The sequence below is a fragment of the Helianthus annuus genome, chromosome 3 (assembly GCF_002127325.2).
Source record: "Helianthus annuus cultivar XRQ/B chromosome 3, HanXRQr2.0-SUNRISE, whole genome shotgun sequence".
NCBI lineage: Eukaryota > Viridiplantae > Streptophyta > Magnoliopsida > Asterales > Asteraceae > Helianthus > Helianthus annuus.
The window spans coordinates 97,985,201-98,008,099 of NC_035435.2; positions in this window are offsets into that span (position 1 = coordinate 97,985,201).

Consider the following 22,899-nt stretch of genomic DNA (forward strand, 5'->3'; position numbering starts at 1 on the left):
TGTTATAACATCAGTTTAGATGTCAAAACTTTGGTTACATATGCTTAAAACCAATTTATGTGCAAAAAGGGTGTTTTGATCATTTTAAAAGAACATAAAAGCGACTCATCATATAACTAACCAAACCTTATGACCATAAGGTATAACCTCAGAGGGTTATTCCCTATATAACTATGGTCATAAAAATGCGTTTGGTCAAATCCTAAGATCGACCAAACGGGTTGGATTCGAAAGTCAAAGCGGTAGTTAAACCGCTCGAGTTACGATTAAAATAAAAGCACTAAACTAGAAATGATGAGTTAGACATGTTGGAACATGTCTAATTATGTTATAAAACTGATTTGGTGTCGAAACTTTGTATTTGAAAACCCGAAAACAATTTCGTGGAACAATGCACTTATGCGCATTTTTGACTTTTAATTAATAAAACTTTGACTTGTCACTTCGCTTAGTAAACATGGTAATCAGAAGGTGCAATCGCAAGGGATTATAACCTTTGTGATTACGATCACGTTGCAAAGTTCAATTGAACTTTGACTTGACAAAAAATGGTCAGAACCGAAAGTCAAACAGAAATCAAACTGTTTGACTTTTAGCTCAAAATAACTAAAATAAATGAAATAGACTAGGTGTGAGCACTTAGTAGTGTTGAGGAACACTTAAGAGCTCAGTAGGAGGCTTCCAATGACTGGAAACAAGCTCCAATAGAGTGGGAGAAGAGAATTTGTGAAATGAGCAATTTGGAATAAAGAATTCCTGCTATATATAATGTTCTTGTGCTCCTAAGATCAATCCAAGTGTCCATGTGTCACACCCTGACTTTTGCGGAAGCATGTTACGTGTGACTTGCTTAATATCATTGCATTCAACCATTAGAAACAACTATATGATAAAACTCATGATGTTCATCCATTAAGAAGATTCAAAACATTACAACCAACATTGTTTACAGAAAACAAAGACTTCAAATTCATAATACAAACCATCCAAATTGTTTAAAGTTCCATAAGGACTTGACACGATACAACGATAAAACAAGGCTTTGAAATGTATGTCTTATCTAAGATGAGACATCCATTCCAAACCCTACAAAAGATGGGATGACATCATTTATTTTAGACAATCCTTGAAAACCTTCAACGCCCGCCAAATCCATTTCAATTCCCTGAAATACATGTAGTTTGAAAACATCAACAAAAGTTGAGCGAGTTCATGTGTTTTGTATGTGAGCTTGTAATAAACTTTGTAACCATAGTATGTATGTATTTGTAAACCGGTATGAAAGCGAGTATGAATAGATCAATAAATGATTTGCAAGGTCATTAATGTGTGTGTAACGGTGTAGGAAGGCTCAATCCTTTGCGTATTTCGTACCTGGCCTCCTGGCTGGAACGACATAGTCACCACATGCGGTCAACTTGTGGACCCATGGGTGGGGCTCGCAACACCCAAATAGATCTATCACTCATGCCCCTCGGTCCTTATAAAAGGATTAATGGTCTCAAGTTAATGCCTACCCATTCAGATGGTCTAACAGTTCATTCCTTAACATACCATTTGTAATCGTAATCATTTGTAACATGTATTTCACCCCTAAAGTTATAAAACTGAAAACAGTTAAAAGAAAAAGGGGACATGAACTCACAATCGTGCGTCTCGAAATCCGGTGTAACTCAAGGCTGCTTCTCGTTCACACGACTACCTACAAACGTGCTATGGTTTATTAGATGAATGGGTCGTGCCTTGACTTTTGTCTTATTTGTTATGACTTAGTATCTTTGAGTTACATTTCTTTGTGTCATAGTATTATCCCAAAGTATATAATTATTTGTTAAAATAATAAATATTTTAACTTAAATTATATTTATAAATTTTTTTTGGAATTTTTGTTAAAAGAATATATTTTAACTTGACACATTATGTGTTTATACATGTATATCTTTCCCCAAGGATGGGTATACTTACACTTGTATTCTTAGACTTGTGTATTTTGCCAAGTATCGGTGGCATCTTCCGGTGTGTATTTATACGTACGAGGATACGTATTTTCTTGTGTTTATTGTTAGGGATAGAATTTTACAGCCTATGGATCACGGATTCTCAAGTCTAGCTTGGATCACGGATCCTCAGTTCAGTTTGAATTAAGAATCCTCAGAAGACGCTGCGAGAATAAGGATCCAGGATCCTCATTATTATTCTAAACTAACAATTGTTTCCACCACCTTTTGGCTTGTTTTGCAGGTATGTTTCGAAGAGAACTTATTCCATCCGAGATACCAGGGGAATATGCTCTTTATTTTCAACATGTGCACAAGCTTAGGACCGTTGGTGGCAGTGTTGTAAGAATCGCTAGGCGCTAGTCGGGCGGTTGGGTACCGACTAGCGACTAATCGGGATTAATAGGGATTACTCGGAATTAATCGGATTGAGCTTTTTATAAGTAATTTTTAGTTGTATATACACACACACACATTTTTATATGTAGTTTTTTAAACTAGACATGTTTTAACCCCTCATTGACCCATTTTTTAAGTAACTGGAAGAAATTTATATGGTTTGGTCAAAATTTGGCCGATGTCTGGCCAAAATTTGCCCAGAATAGGACCGCCATTGACTGCCTAGCGATTAATCGGAGACTAGTCGGGATTTTTACAACCATGGTTGGTGGTGATCGTGGGTGAATGGCTGATTTTTCGGATAGTTAGTTAGGATATTTTTAGCTAAGTTAAGAGGGGTATTGAGCTAATTTTAGAAACGACTAGCACTCGGGTGAACATACATCATTTCTGTCGCTATCTCTCGAATACACACACACTAGAATTCATTGTATCAAGCTCAATACTTCCAAAGTTGTAAACTTGTTTATTCAATATACTTGATAGTGATAGTTTTCACTATACGAGGTTTTTTATGCCGGAGACCATTCATTGATCAAGGGCTTTTTCCTCGTATAAATCCTTGTGTTCATCACTCATTTTACGTACTTTTTGTTCATACATTTGTCCAATTAACCAAGCATCATACCTCACAAAAATCAGATTTGGTTACATTATCCTTGTGTGATTTTTGACCAAAACAGTTTGGCGCCCACCGTGGGGCCATCGGTGCTTCATTCTTGAGAAACTTTTATTCATTTCATCCATTTCTATTCATTACCTTCAACTACATGGCTTTTTATGCGAAGAACACTTCAAGCTCTATGCCGGCGATCACTTCTTTACAGGGCATTCCACCTTTGCCTCCTGTTCCTTCTGGATCCCCGAAGAATGCTGAGAATGCTACGAAGAAGCCAACCCTCGTTTTCACAAAAGCAAATACTGTTGTTTCTTCTAGTCCTACTAACAATGATCTTTATTCTTTGATTTTGCAGATGAAGGATTACATGCAGCAGCAGGATAAAACTAATGACAAGATCCTTCGAGAAATTGATGAAATCAAGAAATTGAAGAGATCAGCGGAGGATCACTCTCCATTGGTGTCGAGATCACTGAATTTTGATACTCCAGCCACAACTGTCCAGCATTCCACAGCATCAGGTGTCCAGCATGAGGGAGGACCATCAAGTATGCACTATGGATCATCGGCAATGATGCAGGCTCAAGGATCCTAGTTCCAACCTTCAGGATCCTCTCTTTAGCCTCAAGGATCCTCTTTCCAGCATCAAGGATTCTTCTCTAGTTCGGGAGGATACATGGGGATGCAGTCGGTTCAAGGATCCTACTCTCAGTATCAAGGATCCTCATCTCAGGCTCAAGGATCCTCATCTCAGGTTCATGGATCCATGGAGTATCCTCCAAGACCTTCAGCTCCAAGGCATATTGGATCCAAAATCTTTCAGGATCAAGGATCCTTAAGAAGTGTACAACCCAGAAGCTCAGAGATTCACTGGGGAGACTTCATCCCTATGCAAACTATTGCTTCATCTGGTCCCTCAATTATGCCAGAATCACATCAGTTTGGATTCACATCAGGAATCCCAGCCTCGAATCAGTCAGGAGGTAACACTTTAAATACATCTCATAATGTTAACCATGGCTTTGTGCAGGAGACAGGAATCAACCAAGCTATGGCTAGGGAGTTGCAAAAACTCAAGGATATGATATCCAATGTCCCAGGAGTAGTTAAACCCATTCCTGAGATTCTGGATGGGAGTCACAGAATATCTCGTTTTGCACCATCTATTTGTGATGCAGAGATACCAAAGAGGTTCCAAACACCAAACATGAAGCTCTACGATGGCACAACTGATCCAGAAGAGCATGTGTCTCAGTACAGGGAGAGAATGGAAATCAACCCCATCCCTAAGAGGTTAAAAGAAGCATGTCTATGCAAGGGTTTCGGATCCACACTGACAAGATCAACTCTTAAATGGCTGCTAAGTCTTCCTCCTTATTCTATTACTTCATTTGCTAATCTAGTTAACTTGTTCAATAGCCAATTTTCATGTAGTTGGAGATTTGAATGATTAATTAGTGACTTATATAGGGTAACTCAAGGTAACAATGAATCACTTAGAGATTACATAACTAAATTCAGTAGAGAATCCTTAGAGATTCCTAATTTGGATATTGCCATAGATGTAGAAGCTTTCAAAATGGGTTTGCTTAAGGATTCACAATTCTATGACGATCTTGTGATGACACCTTGCAGGAACCTTGATGAAGTAAGAACCAGGGCCCTTAGATTTATCCGTTAGAGGATGAGAAAAGGATCCAAGAGAGACTGTCAGGATCCTCAAAACAGGAAAAGCAAGGATCCTATTTCAGGAACAACAAATCCAAATCATACAACAAGTCTGATAATCAAAACGTGCATGCTGTGGAGCAAGAAGAGGATGATGAAGATTATCCACCCATTTCTGAATATTGCTTTGTTGTTGATAACAGTGAACTAATCCTTGCCATGCAGAATCTAGGTGAAAAAGCTAGATGGCCCAGAAAGAATGATAAGCTAGCTGCTACAAAGGATAAATCCAAATGGTGTACCTATCATGAAGATTTCAGTCATCTCACTGACGAATGCATAGCACTCAGGAAAGAGATTGGTTACTTGTTAAGCAAAGGACATTTGAAGGAGCTATTTGGAAGAAAAAAGTCAAGGATCCAGGATCCTGAAAAGACTCCAGAAAGGGCTCCTGCTCCTCCAGCTTATGCCCAAATTATCAACTTTATTTTCGGTGGATCAGACATATGTGGCACTTCGTTTTCAGCAGCCAAAAGGCATGCTAAACAAACAAAGATGGAAAATGGGGATAGGCCCATTCGAACCTCAATCCTTACACAGGATAAAGTCATATCTTTTGATGAGGACGACCGCGTAGACATTCAGGATCCTCATCATGATGGTCTTGTTATTACATTGTTTATTTCTAACCATTTTGTTTGCAGGATCCTCATAGATGGGGGAAGCTCAGTGAATATTATACAACTTGATGTCCTCAAGAAGATAAACATTCCTGAATCAGAAATTTTCCCAAGATCATCGGTTCTTGTTGGATTCAGTGGAGAAACCAAGAACACATTAGGGGACATTAAACTTCCCATTTACATAGAGGGAGTTAATTCTTTTCAAAAATTTTGTGTCATAGATTGCTTATCTTGTTGCAATGTTATCCTTGGCAGGCCATGGATACATGATAAGAAAGCAGTTCCATCTATATATCATCAGTGTGTTAAACTCCCTACTCCATGGGGTGTGGTGGAGATAGAAAGTGATCAACAGGAAGCCAAGAATTGTTACACTTCATCAATGAAGCCAGCCTCAAGACCTAGGAAGCAATAGCAATTAAAGTATCCTCCAAGAGATGTCATGGAGGCGAGAGAACAAGATGTCAAAGATATCCTCATGGATCCTTGGGATCCTGAATCCAAAGTTTTCATAGGATCCAGGATCATCAACAATGTTGAACAGGATTTAGTATCCTTAAAAAGGAGAAAAGAAACCTTCGCTTGGAAGCATGAGGATATGACAGGTATTTCTAAAGATGTTATTACTCATAAACTTGGCATTGGCAGGTCATTCAAACCCATACATCAGAAGATGTTAGTGCATACATCTGTCGACTTCGTCTTGTATCGTGTCTTAGTCTTAGAATGTTAGATTAGGGCACATTGTACGAGATTTCCCGACATGTCCGTATGTGGGAAACCTTATGAGAGGTTCCACTTATTCGTACATGTCCGTATAAGTGAAACCTTATGAGAGGTTCCGCTTATTCGTACATGTTCGTATAAGTGAAACCTTATGAGAGGTTCCGCTTATTCGTACATGTCCGTATAAGTGAAACCTTATGAGAGGTTCCGCTTATTCGTACATGTCCGTATAAGTGAAACCTTAGGAGAGGTTCCGCTTATATGTACATGTACATATAAGCGAAACCACCAGCACTATATATAGGGATTTGAGTGAAATCATTTGTAACACTTCTGAGATTCCATACCGAGGTGCTGCCGGTGTGAGATTTGAATGTAAACACTGTTATATCAATCAATAAAGTGATTTAAGTGAAGATCTAGCTGTTTCTACGTCAGGTACTTGTTTTCCGCACCTGTATCTGATCAAAACTCCTCTAATAGACTCGTTCGGGTCAGAATTCGATCCTACAAATGGTATCAGAGCTTCAGGAGGAGGAGTTCTACAGAGATTTGCTGGATTTCATCATATATTCTTACTTTTACGCCTTCTTTCTTCATCAGAACGAGATATTATGGTCGGAATCCACTCAAAATTTCACAGATTGTAGATAATTGATAATAGTCAAACCCTTGAAAGTTTCATATCAAAATTCGACCTAAAAATGGACCAAATTACCTTCGGATGTGGTTCCGCTTATATGGACAGTGTGTAGTCTCGCTTATACGTCACATATTCCTTGAGGTTTCGCTTCAAAGTCACGAGGTTTCGCTTCAAAACCCATGGTTTCGCTTGTCTGTCAACATAGTTTTGCTCTTATGAGCATGATAAACATGGTTTCGCTCATCTGACACAAAGTTTCGCTTATTTGACATAAGGGTTTCGCTTATAGGACCTTACAAGTGAGATGGTTTCGCTTGTATGACTGTTGTGGTTTCGCTTATAGGTGCAACAAACACCTTTCGCTCATAGGACCACCTATTTCGCTTTTTGGTCATCATAATCCCAAGATTAGCTTTTATGACCACCTAAGACAACAGTTCATGTGATTCAATTGTCTGCATCATACTATAAAGGTCCAATGAACATTGTGAGATGACTTAAAGTTGTCGGCCATCAATTCAAGTGAAACAAGTTTGTATGTTTTTGAAAAAGAAATTGTCTACCCCTTTTTATTGAGAGGTCCAATAAAATTAGAACATCATCAGACTTTAAATATTTCCATGTGATAGTCATCGAGTAGTGGGGAGGTCCAATTAGATTAAATTGATTTTCAGCCCAAGTTATTGTGTCAGCAAATTTTTTACATCGATTCAATCAGTCTACCACTTGGCCCATGTGTTGATATAAGTACTTGCATGTGAAAGTTGTTGTCAGCCCATTACATACACTGCGGCCCAATCACAAAATTAGATTTAAGCTGTCAGAAATTTTTTTAGTCAGATTGCATAAAGTTGTCATCAGTTTTAAGGTGTCAGTCAATCACATGATTGCCTTATTCAAGTTTGTGCATGTGAAGTTAAAGGTTGTCGGCTAAGTGAATTTGTGTCAGCCCATGTGAACAACAGTCATCGGTTTAATTTTTTTTTAAAAAAAGGTGTCAGCCCACTACATACGAGGATCAATGAGATTTGAATGGTGATCAAAATTGTCGGTTCATCAAAAGATTGTATGTGATCTGATTTGTGTTGAAAGTCTTTGTCGACTTTTATTAAAAGTCTATCAGCCCAACCATATTTGGTTGAATAAAATCAAGTGACCCAATCATATGTGTTGCTAAGCGGCCCAATTATAATTGTCGTGTTTTAAAATTGTTGTTCTAATGGGTTTAACGGAGAAATAGTTCTATGTGATTTTGTTTCACTTACATGTGATCGAGTCCAAGATTTGAAGGCCCAAACAGGTAATTCACTTCACGCGTATTATTCACGAGGTCGTTTAGTGTGGGTAAGTCGTGTGAAAAAATCCAATTCGCTTGAAAGTCGGTTCTAGTTTGTATGATTTGGAGTTCCAAGTTGTCAAAAGTTCAACAGGTCGTTTGAAAGTTCATCAGTTCGTACGTAGTGGGTCAGGTTGTTTGAAATTGATCCGGGTCATAGCAGTTTTCACTGTTTGCCAATTTAAACCTCAGTTCGCACAGAATATTCATCAGTTCGAGTGATTCAGTTCGCATAGAGTATCAATTTGATTCAGTTGCTTTGATAAGTGTTTTAAACTGATTGTGTTTTGTTTGTTTGTGTTACGTCAGGTAATACAGGTGTGAAACATGGATACTGAGTTTTACAACGCGTTTGCTACAACCCCTGCTAGTCTGTCTGACATTACAAAGACTATGACAATGGAGAATGAAACCGGAACAATGCAAAGACCCCCGAAACTTATGGGAATTGAAGATTATCACGGATTGAAGAAACGGTTCGAGAATTGGGTTCAGGCGAATCATCTGAAATCTTGGGAGAGCATCGAAACTGAATATGAGAGGCCAAAGAATTCAGTGGGTGTCGATAAAATCATTTCAGAATTCATGGAGCAAGAAAGAGATAGTTATAAAGCAGAAAAGATGATGATTAATTTGTTACAACAAGCTGTTAAAGAGGATATATTTGTGTTACTTCAACATGATGAAAATGCTTATTCTATCTGGGAAGCTCTTAAAAAGAAGTTTGAGGGAAGTACTGAAATGCTACAAAGTAAAGCAGCTTTGTTGAAAAAGGAGTTTGAGCTGTTTACGTGTATGCCTGGTGAGACGACCAAGACTCTTATTGAGAGATACTGTCATCTTGTTCGCACCATGTCACAGTTAAAGATTACAAAAACTCCAGCTGAATGGGTTGAAAAGTTTGCTGATGCATTACCGCAAAAGGAATGGGGCACATATATGATGATATTGAAGAATTCCGGACAGTTTAGCAGGCTATCTATTGCACAGTTTATCGAGAAGCTGGAGGCACAGGATTTGGAGCAGCAGAAAATTGCTACAATGAATAGTTCTACTCATCAACGAGATATTAAATTGTACTATAAAGGAAATGTTCAAACTGCTGAAGCAAGTCCAAAGATACAAACTGTATTTAGTGCTGGAAATCAACCTATACCAAGCAGTCAAGGATCAGTCAACTCTAGTGGTTTTTCAATGGTGAATCCTCCAAGTGTTCAAAGTGCATCTGCTGGAAATGGGCATTCGATTCAGTGTAATGTAGCTCTACATCTTCAAAATAGTCAAAATTATTCTGAAGAAATTGTAAAGCATCATATGGGATTATTGGTCACTGCATTAGAGTCTTATGAAGGGTTGATTGCCGGAAGAATTGGTAATCCAATGCTCACAAAGGAAGATTATGACCAAATTGATGCAAAGGAGCTAGAACTGATGGATATTAAATGGGCCTTAGCGAGCGTTTTGAGGAGAGCAGAAAAGTTTAGATTGGTTACAAGGAGTACTGATTTCTTAGATGCAAATCTTTCTAATCTTGGATTTGATAAATCTAAAGTTGTCTGTTTTCGTTGCAGGGAGAAAGGTCATTTTAAAAGGGAGTGCAAGAACCAGGAACCTAGAGGAGCAAAGGAGTCTTCTGGAAAAGATGATTATTATAGGAAAACCATTTATCAGCAAATCACTCATCAACCGCATCAACAAAAAGAACCTCAAACGACACATGGAAAAATGATCGAGGATGCAAACAGGAAAGCTTATTATGGCATTGTTGATCAAGATGATGAGAAAATGGCTGGAGGATTTAGCTGGGACAAATACATTCCAGCTGATTCAAATGTTCATGCTTTCATTGCACATATTGTTCGAAAGCCAGAAATGCTGAAGGAATGGATGGAAGTGTTATCTGATGAAGAGAAGAGTGAAGATGAAGGATCTGTTTCTTCTGAAAACAGTTCATCAGAAACAAGTGATGATGAAGAAATGGAACAGATAAATTTGGGAAAAACTCATTTATCTTCTGACACTTTTGAATTTTATTTTGCAGAAAAATTGAAGAAATTGAAAGAGAGGAAAGCTGCAAAGGAAATGAAAGAAGTCAAAGTGATTGAGAAGATTGTGGAAATTGAAAAGAGAGTTGAAGTCGAGAAGATCGTTGAAGTCACAAAACCCTGTCTTACATGTTTAGAGTCTTGTAAACAATGTATAGAAAAAGATGAGAGGTTTAGTGAGTTAGAAAAGTTGAAAGAACAATTGTTGTTTGATGTAAAGAACTTGAAAAAATCGTATGATGTATTGAACAGGCATGTGAATAGTCTAGGGAAGACTAACTCTGAAAGTGAGAAAGCTTTGAAAATGATGAATGCTACCATGATGACAAAGCAGAAAGAAATCAACTCGTACATAGAAGAATGTGCAAAGTGGAAGAAAGAGTTGGATAGTGAAGCAGCTGAAAATGAAAGAATCAGAAGATTGCTGCAAAGTTACAAAGGTTGTGACTATATAATCGATAGAATTTATCCGACAGTTGAAGGATTTGAAGCGTTTAAAGATGAAGAAACAAAATCAAAGAAGAAAAAAGATACTGGTACAAGCTCGGAAGAGGAAGCAAAAAGCTCATTCTGGAAACAATCTAATCAAGAATTTCTTGTCGAAAAGAAAAAGAATGGAACCTATGTGAAGAATGAGACAAGAACCTGTTTCCGATGCAATGAAGCTGGTCACATTGCATGGAACTGTCCGAAAGCGACAAACACAAAACAGGGAGTTTCTGGAAAACTGAAAGAAGTTGTTGTTGATAAAACTGTTAGGGCAGGATTTTAATGACCTATGATCCTTACATGATATCCTAACAAGTGATCCTTGTTTCTTTGCAGATAGTGATCCTCAGAAGAGCTTCAGGATCAGGATCATGGATCATCCTAAGGATCCTTATACTAACGATTGTTCTCTTTGAATTTAATGTTGTTTTGCAGGAATTACGAGTTGGACCTGGTCTTGGCAACGTTATTAAGGAATCGTTCACGTAAATCTCGCACATACACTGCCGGAAATAGACGTTGTGGAGAATATGGAAACTTAGCACAAATTACGGGCATTTAGTTAGGCTAAATTTACTTCTATTTCTAAAGGGGTAACGAGCTAGTAGTTAGGTGACTTGCCTAAAATACGACGACACACACTTATATAAAGGGTACTCTACAGCATTTGGAAGACAAAACACATTTCTCACACGCTTTAGCATACGATACTATAGTGATCCTTGTACCTAGCTCGTTATCATCCGAAGTTGTAAACATTGTTTGTTATATTGAAGTTTGGTGATCGGTAGTTTCCATCACCCGAGGTTTTTTATGCCGGAGATCATTCATTGATCAAGGGCTTTTTCCTCGTATAAATCCTTGTGTCACTTGTGCAATTTTCATTTAAGTGATCCTTATCTTTGTTCATCATACCAAGCATCATTCCCCGTTTACAAAGAGTTTGGTTGCATTATCCTTGTGTGATTTTTGACCAAAACAGTTTGGCGCCCACCGTGGGGCAATTGGTGCTTCATTCATAAGAAAGTTTTTCTGTTGGTGATCATTCCGGAGTGTTGCATGGCTTCATCATTGAAGAATACCTCCACAACGATGTCTGCAGTCAATTCATCTAATGGCATTCCACCTTTGCCTCCACCACCAGCTGGATCTCAGAAAAATGCTGAGAAGAGACCAACTCCTATCTTCTCTAAACCTTCATCTTCTTCTGCTCTAACTTCTTCTGCTCTAACTTCTTCTGCTCCCAGTACTAGTGATATATTTACTTTGATTTTGCAGATAAGGGATCGTATGCAGCAGTAGGATGAAACTAATGACAGGATCCTCAAAGAAATCGGAGATCTCAAAAGGCAAAAGAAAACGGCAGAGGATCATTCCCCACTGATGCCCAAATCTTTGAATTTTGATACTCCGATGATTACTTCTCAGCCATCAGAGGCCCTAGCCATTCAACATATGGGTGGATCAAGAGGAGTGCATTTCGGCCCAACAACAGTGACTCAGGCATCAGGATCATATTTCCAGCCGACAGGATCCAATACTCAGCATATGGGATCCTTCATGAACTCAGGATCCTCCTTCGCTCCAGGATCATCCCAGGTTCAAGGATCCTCCTTCATTCCAGGATCATCCCAGGTTCAAGGATCCTCCTTTGTTCCAGGATCATCCCATGTTCAGGGATCCCTTCAGATACCAGGATCCTTGAAGAATTTGCAAACAGGAAGTCCAGATGTCCATCAAGGGGATTTTATTCCAATGCAGACCATTGCTTCCACTGGTCCCTCCATCATCCCAGAATCCCAGCAATATGGATTCACATCCAATGTTCCTAACTTGAACCCGATGGGAGGTAACACTTTTAATAATTCTCTTACCACTAACCATGGATTCATGCAGGATACAGGTATCAACCATGCTATGGCCAGAGAACTGCAGAAACTGAAGGATATGATATCAAGTGTTCCAGGGGTAGTCAAACCTATCCCGGAGATTGCAGATGGAAGCCATAAGGTATCCCGTTTTGCACCACCAATTTGTGATGCTGAGATACCCAAAAGATTCCATATCCCTACTATGAAGCTGTATGATGGTACAACGGATCCTGAGGAACACATAGCACAATATAGGGAGAGGATGGAGATTAATCCAATTCCAGAAAGGTTAAAGGAAGCATGCCTGTGCAAGGGATTTGGATCCACTCTTACTGGATCAGCTCTTAAATGGCTGCTAAGTCTTCCCCCTTACTCTATTACTTCGTTTGCCAATTTAGTTAACTTATTCAATAATCAATTTTCTTGTAGCAGAAAATTTGAACGATTGACTAGTGATTTATATAGGATAACTCAGGGTCATAATGAATCATTAAGGGATTATATAACCAAATTTAGTAAAGAATCCTTGGACATTCCCAACTTGGATGTGGCCACAGCTGTTGAGGCCTTCAAAATGGGATTGCTTAAGGATTCATTGTTCTATGATGATCTTGTTATGACACCATGCAGGAACCTAGACGAAGTAAGCACTCGGGCACTCAGGTTCATCCGGCTAGAGGATGACAAGAGGATCCAGGAGAGACAAGTAGGATCCTCAAAACAAGAGAAGCAAGGATCCTCTTTCAAAAGCAACAAATTCAAATCCTATAACAGAGCTGACAACCAGAATGTGCATGCTGTTCACCAAGAAGAGGATGATGAGGATTATCCTCCGATTTCTGAATACTGTTTTTCCGTTGATAACCATGAACTAATCCTTGCAATGCAGAATCTAGGAGAAAAAGCCAGATGGCCCAGAAAAAATGACAAACCAGCCGCAGCTAAAGATAAATCAAAGTGGTGTGCATACCATAAGGATTTTGGGCATTTGACAGAGGAATGCATCGCATTAAGAAAAGAAATTGGATATCTGCTGAGCAAGGGGCATTTGAAAGAATTGTTGGGAAGAAAAAAGCAAAGGACTCAGGATCCTGAAAGGATCCCTGAAAAAGCTCCAGCCCCTCCGGCAGATGCACAAGTGATCAACTTTATTTCTGGAGGATCAGACATCTGTGGTACATCCTTCTTAGCAGCTAAAAGGCATGCAAAGGAAGCTAAAATGGATAACGGAGAAAGACCTATACGAACATCAAGTGTCTCGGAAGGAAAAGTTATAACCTTTGATGAGGATGATCGAGTCGACATCCAGGATCCTCATCATGATAGTTTAGTTATTACTCTCTTTATTTCTAATCATTTTGTCCGCAGGATTCTTATTGACGGAGGAAGCTCAGTAAACATTATCCAGCTTGATGTTGTGAAGAAAATGGGTATCCCTGAATCAGATATCACACCAAGATCCTCCGTGCTTGTAGGATTTAGTGGCGAAACTAAGAAAACCCTGGGGGACATCAAACTCCCAATTTACGTGGAAGGATTACATAATTATCAAAAATTTTATGTTATTGACTGTTTGTCTTGTTGTAATGTTATCCTTGGCAGGCCCTGGATACACGATATGAAGGCAGTCCCATCCACCTACCATCAGTGTGTGAAGCTCCCTAGCCCATGGGGAATAATCAAGATCGACAGTGATCAGCAGGAGGCTAAGGATTGTTACACCTCATCAATGAAACCAGCCTCGAAATCAAGGGAGCAATAGCAATTAAAGTATCCTCCAAGGGATGTCTTGGAGGCAAGAGAGCAGGATGTGGACGAAATCCTCCTGGATCCTAATGATCCTGAATCCAAAATCTATATCGGATCAGGGATCCTTGGACAAATGAAAGAAGACATTGTATCCTTCCTCAAAAGAAGAAAATCTACCTTTGCATGGAAACATGAGGATATGACAGGTATATCTAAGGATATTATCAGTCATAAACTTGGCATTGACAGGTCAGTTAAACCAATCCATCAAAAAAGGAGGAAGTTTGCACCAGAAAGAAACGCCATTATCCAGGAAGAGGTAGAAAGATTACTACGAGCAGGTATGATTAGAGAAGTGAAGTATCCAAAATGGCTGGCCAATGTGGTTGTTGTTCAAAAGAAAAATGGAAAGTGGAGGGTATGTGTCGATTTCACTGATTTAAATAAGGCATGTCCCAAGGATCCTTTCCCATTACCCCACATTGACTCCATGGTGGATGCAACGACGGGTCATGAACTGTTAACCTTTATGGATGCATCATCTGGATTCCAACAAATTCAGATGGAACCATCTGACCAAGAGGATACGGCTTTTATGACCCCAACCGGTTTATATTGTTATATTGCTATGCCATTTGGATTAAGAAATGCAGGTGCAACATATCAAAGGCTGGTGAATATGATATTCAAAGATCAATTGGACAAACTACGGAAGTGTACATAGACGATATGGTGGTGAAATCCAAAAAGCTGAGGATCACCTAAGGGACTTGGAGGAAGCATTTGATATCCTTGATAATTATAACATGAAGCTTAATCCTTCAAAATGTCACTTTGGTGTTAAAGCAGGTAAATTCTTAGGATATATGGTAACCCAGAGGGGCATTGAAGCAAGCCCGGAACAAATCAAAGCATTGGTGAATATCAAATCCACTGCCAACGCTAAGGATGTGCAAAGGCTAACAGGCAGGATAGCAGCTCTAAATAGATTTATATCCAAATCCTCAGAAAAGTGTAAAGAATTCTATGATATCCTAAGAAAGAACAAGAAATTCGAATGGACTGAAAAGCATGAGAATGCTTTACAAGCCCTAAGAGAATACATGTCCTCAGCTCCAGCATTGATGGAACCAGAAAAAGGAGATGTGTTATCCTTATACCTTGCGGTATCCTCAAAAGCAGTAAGTGCAGTCCTTGCTAAGGATCATGAAGGTACACAATATCCTGTCTATTATGTAAGTAAAAGCTTACTTGATGCTGAATCCAGGTATTCACACCTTGAAAAACTTATTCTTGCACTAATTATGGCATCTACTAAACTAAGACATTATTTTGAAACCCATGTTATTGTTGTTAGAACTAATTTTCCAATTAAGAATGTCCTCAGGAAACCAGAAATGTCCGGAAGGATGGCTAAGTGGGCAGTAAAACTTAGTGCCCATGATATAAGATATGAGCATAGAACAGCCATCAAATCCCAAGCATTAGCAGACTTTGTGGCTGATTTCAGTAGTGATTTACAAAAGGAAGCCGAATTGGAAGTCTAGCAGCTGGATGAAACCAAGGATCCTTGGATACTACATACCGACGGATCCTCAAATGTTAAAGGCACGGGGCTTGGTATACTACTAAAATCGCCACAGGGGGACATAATACCCCACTCCATAGCTTGTGAGTTCTAAGCCACTAATAATGAGGCTGAATATGAAGCCTTAATCGCTGGTTTGCAAATTGCTAAGCATATGGGGATCAGGTATCTTGAGGTATACGTGGATTCATTATTAATCACTAATCACTTTAATGGATCCTATGCTGTTAAAGGTGAAAAACTAACCAAATATTTAGAGATAGTCAAAGAATTGGCACTCTCATTTGTTTCCTTCAGTTTGACACAGGTACTGTTTTGGTCAAAAATTACCGAAGCAATTAAGTGATCAAATTAGTTAAGTGAGGTAGTGTGCTAAAAAGTGTGTTGAAAATATGCTGGTTATGTTGTTTGGAAAAACAGTGTTCAGGATACGACTCAGGATATTGAGTTGTATCTACGATCAAACAATGAGCAAGAAAGTAAAGTAAATGACACGAGATGTACGAGGAAAGCCCTTGATTAATCTAGATTGCCGGCATAAAACCTCGGGAGCTGACAATCGCAGCTGCCTTGTTCTTCTTATTGCTTTACACTTCAGGATACAGTGCAGGATATAGATCAGATCGCTAAGTGTTGCAATGAATTTGTGTGAAAGTTGCGAGAGAGCAAGTGTCAGAGTGTAGCAAGTGTGGTTGTGATGTCCTAGTTGATCTGATATACCCACCTATTTATAGTAACGAATTACAAACAATAATCCCTACAAATATGGGCTACTCCGAATATTCCATTATGAACGTTATGGACCGAGTAATACGGCTTCAACGTCTTCCCTTGAACGACTTGGACCGAGTCTTCCATGGAATAGGTCTTGTTAACGTTGCTAGCTTCTAACCCACGTGCCTGTACATAATCCATTAGTAATCCCGAGGATACCATTCAGGATGTTACCAATATCCTGAACTAGCATCCCGGATGTAAACAGATACAGTATAAACAAGATATATATCAAGATATTTCCTAGGATATGGGCTCAGAATTTCACCCATAGCAATTGTCCCCAAAAATGTTACCGTTTGATATCCTAACGGTTACATTTTTTTCACAATGGCCGAGGCAATTAAGAGATAAGACTATTGATGTGACAGCTTTCAACCACCCGGCCTATATTTACTCATCATGCCCTATATCTTCTCATCCTCATCTTCATTTAACCTTTACCGAAGAGAAAAAAGGTAAACATTTCTCTCTCAACTCCATTTTTCATTCTCCCCAATATTCCGGTGATAATATGGCAAGGCAGACAAGATCTAGCTCCGGCGACTCTGTTCCCACGTTCATCCACCAGAATATTCTCCAGGATCCGGAGAAAGAAATATGCACCTTTGATGGTGCACACTTGTCAGCCCTTAAAACCTCCGGCATCTTCCTAAAAGGGACGGTGTTCCGGCCGTTTGATCGAGAAATCCGATCAGACATGGTTTCCGACGAGTGGTTGTGTTTTAATGCCTTTCCTTTTACCTTAGGGTTGCAATTTCCTTTCTCGGATTTCATCACTGAGTTCTTTAATGTCACAAAAATCTGCTTCAGTCAAACAATGCCAATGCTTTGGCGAGTCTTGTCTGTTCTTGATCAAATCAAGAACAACCATATCCCTAATCTTTCTGTTCATGACCTCCCCTTAGCATACCGACTTAGGTGCCACGGCTCTTGTCGATTCTTGTTTTACTCTACTTCCAGTGACCCATTAATCCTCCGAGCCACCAGGAATGAAGAGGAATGGAAATCCAAATTCTTTTTTGTAAAAAGAGATTCAATCCCTGGTGGAGCAGATTATCCGGTGAATTGGTTGAAGAAGGGTAGGATTTAGGGTTTAAAGATGATCCTGCCTGTTATCCTGCTTTATATCCTGAACTGACTTTGTCGTTTTCTTGTACAACTGATTTTAGGAAGCTAGCACCTCCCCTTGCAGATTCTCAAAAAAGAATAGACGCCATCAGACTCCTTCCAGAGGCAGAGAGAAGTTTCAACCCATCTCCACCAACTCCAAGCCCTCTTTCAAGCGTAAACATGTCTGGTAAGGATCCTGCAAGATATCCTGTATATACATGTTTTTATTTGATATTTTTAGGAGAGGTTTAGAATTTTACTCCCTGTGTGCAGATTCCAGCAAAGTTCCAGTCTATCTAGACCTTGACGAACTTGACAGCTATCCAACTCCAACCATAGTCAAGAAGGAGGCTCCTGCTGCTACCAGCTCCAAGCCACTCCCAGCTCCCAAGGCCAAGCCAAGGACTCGTGCTTCCACAGCGAAAAAGTGGAAGGGTCTCGAAGTCAGTGCTCCAAGCTCAGAAGGGTTCTCCTATGACGAACTCAGCTTCACTGATTCCTTAGAGCCAATGACATCCTTCCTTAACAAGGTAATATTCTGACACATATCTTGCATGTATATCCTGCACATATATTCTAACAGGATATCCTGATAGGATATCTTAGTCATTAGACACGTATATTCTAACTTGTACCTGTTATTGATGTGCAGGGCCTCCAGCATTTGCTCCACTTGTACAATGATGCATGTGGTACTGTTGCACTCCATGAAGCCAGGATCAAACAGCTTGAAAGCACCGTTGCTGACCAAGGTGCCATTGCTGAAGCGAAGAGCCGGCACTACGAAAGCCTGCTGAAGAAGGTCACCCAAGAAGCTGAGGTCAAACTTGCCACCGTTCAAAAAGATCATGATCAGGCCATGATCAATTTCCGGGAGGGAATCAAGACTTCTGCTATTGTCTCCCTGTTACAAGCACGCATCAAGATGGCCTATGAGGCCAAGGAGACAGGCCTCGTGTGCCCAGCTTGGCCGGTTGACTCTTGGGTGGCCAAGCTAAAGGAGCTTGGAGGAAAAGCTGTGCCACTCTCTGTAGAATCCGGTGAGTCCTCTAAGTCAGCAGAGGTGGTGGATCAGGCTGGAGATAAGAAGGATGCTGGAGCGGATGCTGGTGAGGATGCTAGTGCTGAGAAGCCGGGGAAAGCAGGAGAGGATGCCGCTGTGTGAGGGCAGCTGAGTGGGCGATGATGGATATTGATGCTTAGGCTGGAGCCCACATTTTTAGGTTTAATGGTTGATGTCTTGAACAATTTACTTTTCCTGTTTGTTGAACAATTTCAATTTCCTGCACGTAGACAATATGATGGCCAAAGGTGGAGGGATTCTGAGTTTCAGGACGAAGCCCTTGGTCATCAGTTAGTATGGTTTATTTTGAACGTTTTTAACAAGTGAAGGTGAAGGTATCTTGGGTTCCAAGACGAAGCCTTCATTTGTTAAGTAAATATGTTAGAAAACCAACTATGCTTTTGGTGGATGGGTCTCGGTTTGAGACGAAGCCAAGAGCATAATCTTTTGCTATGTTAATAATATAACCCTTTTTTGGCTTTATTATTGTTGTCGTTGATATATAAATTTTATTTGTGAAAATTGTTTTCTTTGAACATTTTTGAGAATATATTATAAACATATCCCGATAGATATCCTGAAAGATATTCTGATAAGGATATTAAAATACAACCTATTAGTTGTCTAAATAAAAAGGAGAGATCATACCAGAGACTCTTAGAGAATCAATTTCAATTTTCCATTATAAGCTTGTCCCCAGTGCATATTTATAAATCTGAATCCATCCTTTGAATAGTATAATGTATGTACCCTGTGCTTGACATAGAAACACAAATGTATTCATATTTTGACTCGAATGAATTCCAAATACCCCAGGGCAAAACCCTTGATATCTTGAAATAAACCCTTAGTATACTGGGGATAAACCCTGAGTTTCATGCGCTACAGGCGGGAGTGTATAAACTCCAAGACTTAGAAAGGTGAAAACCTTTAAACCTTAGAGAGTATGAAAATACCCTTTCGCGAGAGAGGGTGATCAATCCTCATATACCTTTAGGATTCAGGATATAGCCAACAGTAACGAAATTATCAGCCACTTTTACATGGACTGGTCCCGCCACCTTGAACTATCCCTGAATAACTTGCGCTCCAGGCGGGGTGTTTAAACCCAATTCGGGAGAAAGGTGAATACCTTTAAACCTGTGAAGGGATCAGTATCCCTTAAACGTGAGAGAGGGGGCCAATCCTCTAATCTTCCGAGTTATCCTGAGTACACATCCTGGAGCTATATCCTGGAGCTATATCCTGTAGCATATGCTGCAAAACAATTGTAAACTAAGGTGGGTGTTAGCTTGGCTAACACCCCTCCGATGCCTAAGTCAGTATTGGGTTCAAGATAATAAACAAATATATTTAAAAGAGATAGAATACATACCATTCTGGGATAGAAATTAAATTCTATTCTTACTTGAAATAGAGCTTTAAGTGTATAGCATTCCAAGACCTTGGTAGCATATCCCCTTCCATATTCTTGAGTCTGTATGCTCCTTTCCCTGCTTCTGATTCAACTTCGTATGGTCCTTCCTGTTAGGGCTGGATTTTTACAATACATGATCCTCACATGTGATCCTAACCAGTGATCCTTGTTTCTTTGACATATAGTGATCCTCAGCAGAGTTCCAGGATCAGGATCACGGACCATCATAGGATCCTCATGCTAACAGTTGCTTTCGTTGAATTTAATGTTGTTTTGCAGGACATCTAGCGGGATCCGCTCTTAAGCATCACAATTAAAGGACACGTCTTTACAACTATGGCATGTGCTTAATCGGAGATGGACGTTGTGAAGGATATGGAAACATGGCATGATTTAAGGGCGATAATTTAGGCTAGATTTACTTTTATTTCTAAAGGGGTAATGAGCTGATTATTAGTCTTTTTACCTAAAATAGGTCACCTACACTTGTATATATAACACTCTTCCTCATTCGGAAGAACACACAACACAACTCTCACACGCTTAGACACTCGAAACCATAGTGATCCTTGTACTCAGCTCATTATCATCCAAAGTTGTAACTATTTTTCTTATATTGAAGTTTGGTGATCGGTAGTTGCCATCACCCGAGGTTTTTTATGCCGGAGATCATACATTGATCAAGGGCTTTTTCCTCGTATAAATCATTGTGTCTTTGCATATTTCACATTGAAGTGATCCTTTACTTTTTCTACAAACCAAGCATCATACCCCATTTACATAAAGTTTGGTTGCATTATCCTTGTGTGATTTTTGACCAAAACAGTTTGGCGCCCACCGTGGGGCAATTGGTGCTTCATTCATAAGAAAACTTTCTGTTCGAAATCATTTCAAAGAATTACATGGCTTCATCATTGAAAAACATGTCCACGGCGATGTCTGCAGTCACCTCGTCTCAGAACACTCTGCCTCCTCCACCGGCAGGATCCCAGAAGAATGCTGAGAAGAGACCAACTTCTACTAACTCCAAAACTCCATCTCCTTCTGCTATGAATTCTTATATTCCCAGTACTAGTGACGTATTTACTTTGATTTTGCAGATGAAGGATCGTATGCAGCGGCAAGATGAAACTAATGAAAGGATCCTCAGGGAAATTGGAGATCTCAAAAGACAAAAGAAAACGGCAGAGGATCATTCCCCACTGATGCCCAAATCCTTGAGCTTTGATACTCCAATGATCACTTCTCAGCCATCGGGAATTCCAGACGTGCAAATTATGGGAGAATCAAGAGGATTGCACCACAGATCGACAGCAATGACTCAGGCATTAGGCTCACACTTTCAGCCGACAGGATCCTACCCCCAGCATATGGGATCCTTCATGAATTCGGGAGCCTATCCGGGAGCACAGCAGTTTCAAGGATCCTACTTTGTTCCAGGATCATCCCAGGGTCAAGGATCCTCCTTTGTTCCAGGATCATCCCAGGTTCAAGGATCCTCCTTCGTTCCAGGATCATCCCAGATACCAGGATCCTTCCAGATGCCAGGATCCCTAAAAAGTTTGCAAACAGGAAGTCTAGATGTCCATCAAGGGGACTTCATTCCAATGCAGACCATTGCTTCCACTGGTCCCTCCGTTATCCCCGAATCCCAGCAATATGGATTCACTAACTTGAACTCAATGGGAGGTAACACTTTAAATAATTATCTTACCACTAACCATGGATTCATGCAGGATACAGGTGTCAATCATGCTATGGCCAGGGAATTGCAGAAGCTAAAAGATATGATCTCAAGTGTTCCAGGGGTAGTCAAGCCTATCCCAGAGATTGCAGATGGAAGCCACAAGGTATCTCGCTTTGCACCACCAATTTGTGATGCAGAGGTACCCAAAAGGTTCCATATCCCTACTATGAAGCTGTATGATGGTACAACGGATCCAGAGGAGCACATAGCACAATACAGGGAGAGGATGGAGATCAATCCTATCCCAGAAAAGTTGAAGGAATCATGCCTATGTAAAGGATTTGGATCCACTCTTACTGGATCAGCTCTTAAGTGGCTGCTAAGTCTTCCCCCTTACTCTATTACTTCATTTGCTAATTTAGTTAATTTATTCAATAACCAATTCTCTTGTAGTAGGAAATTTGAAAGATTAACCAGTGATTTATATAGGGTAACTCAAGGTCATAATGAATCATTAAGGGATTATATAACTAAATTTAGTAAAGAATCCTTGGACATTCCCAACTTGGATATGGCTACGGCTGTTGAAGCCTTCAAAATGGGACTGCTTAAGGATTCATTATTCTATGATGATCTTGTTATGACACCATGCAGGAATCTAGATGAAGTAAGAACTCGGGCACTCAGGTTCATCCGGCTAGAGGATGACAAGAGGATCCAGGAGAGACAAGTAGGATCCTCAAAACAGGAGAAGCAAGGATCCTCCTTCAAGAGCAATAAGTTCAAATCCTACCATAGAAACGACAACCAGAATGTACATGCTGTTGACCAAGAAGAGGATGATGAAGATTATCCTCCAATCTCAGAATATTGTTTTTCCGTTGATAATCATGAACTAATCCTTGCAATGCAGAATCTAGGAGAAAAAGCTAGGTGGCCCAGGAAGAATGATAAACCATCGGGGACTAAAGACAAATCAAAATGGTGTGCATATCATGAAGATTTCCGGCATCTAACTGAAGAATGCATAGC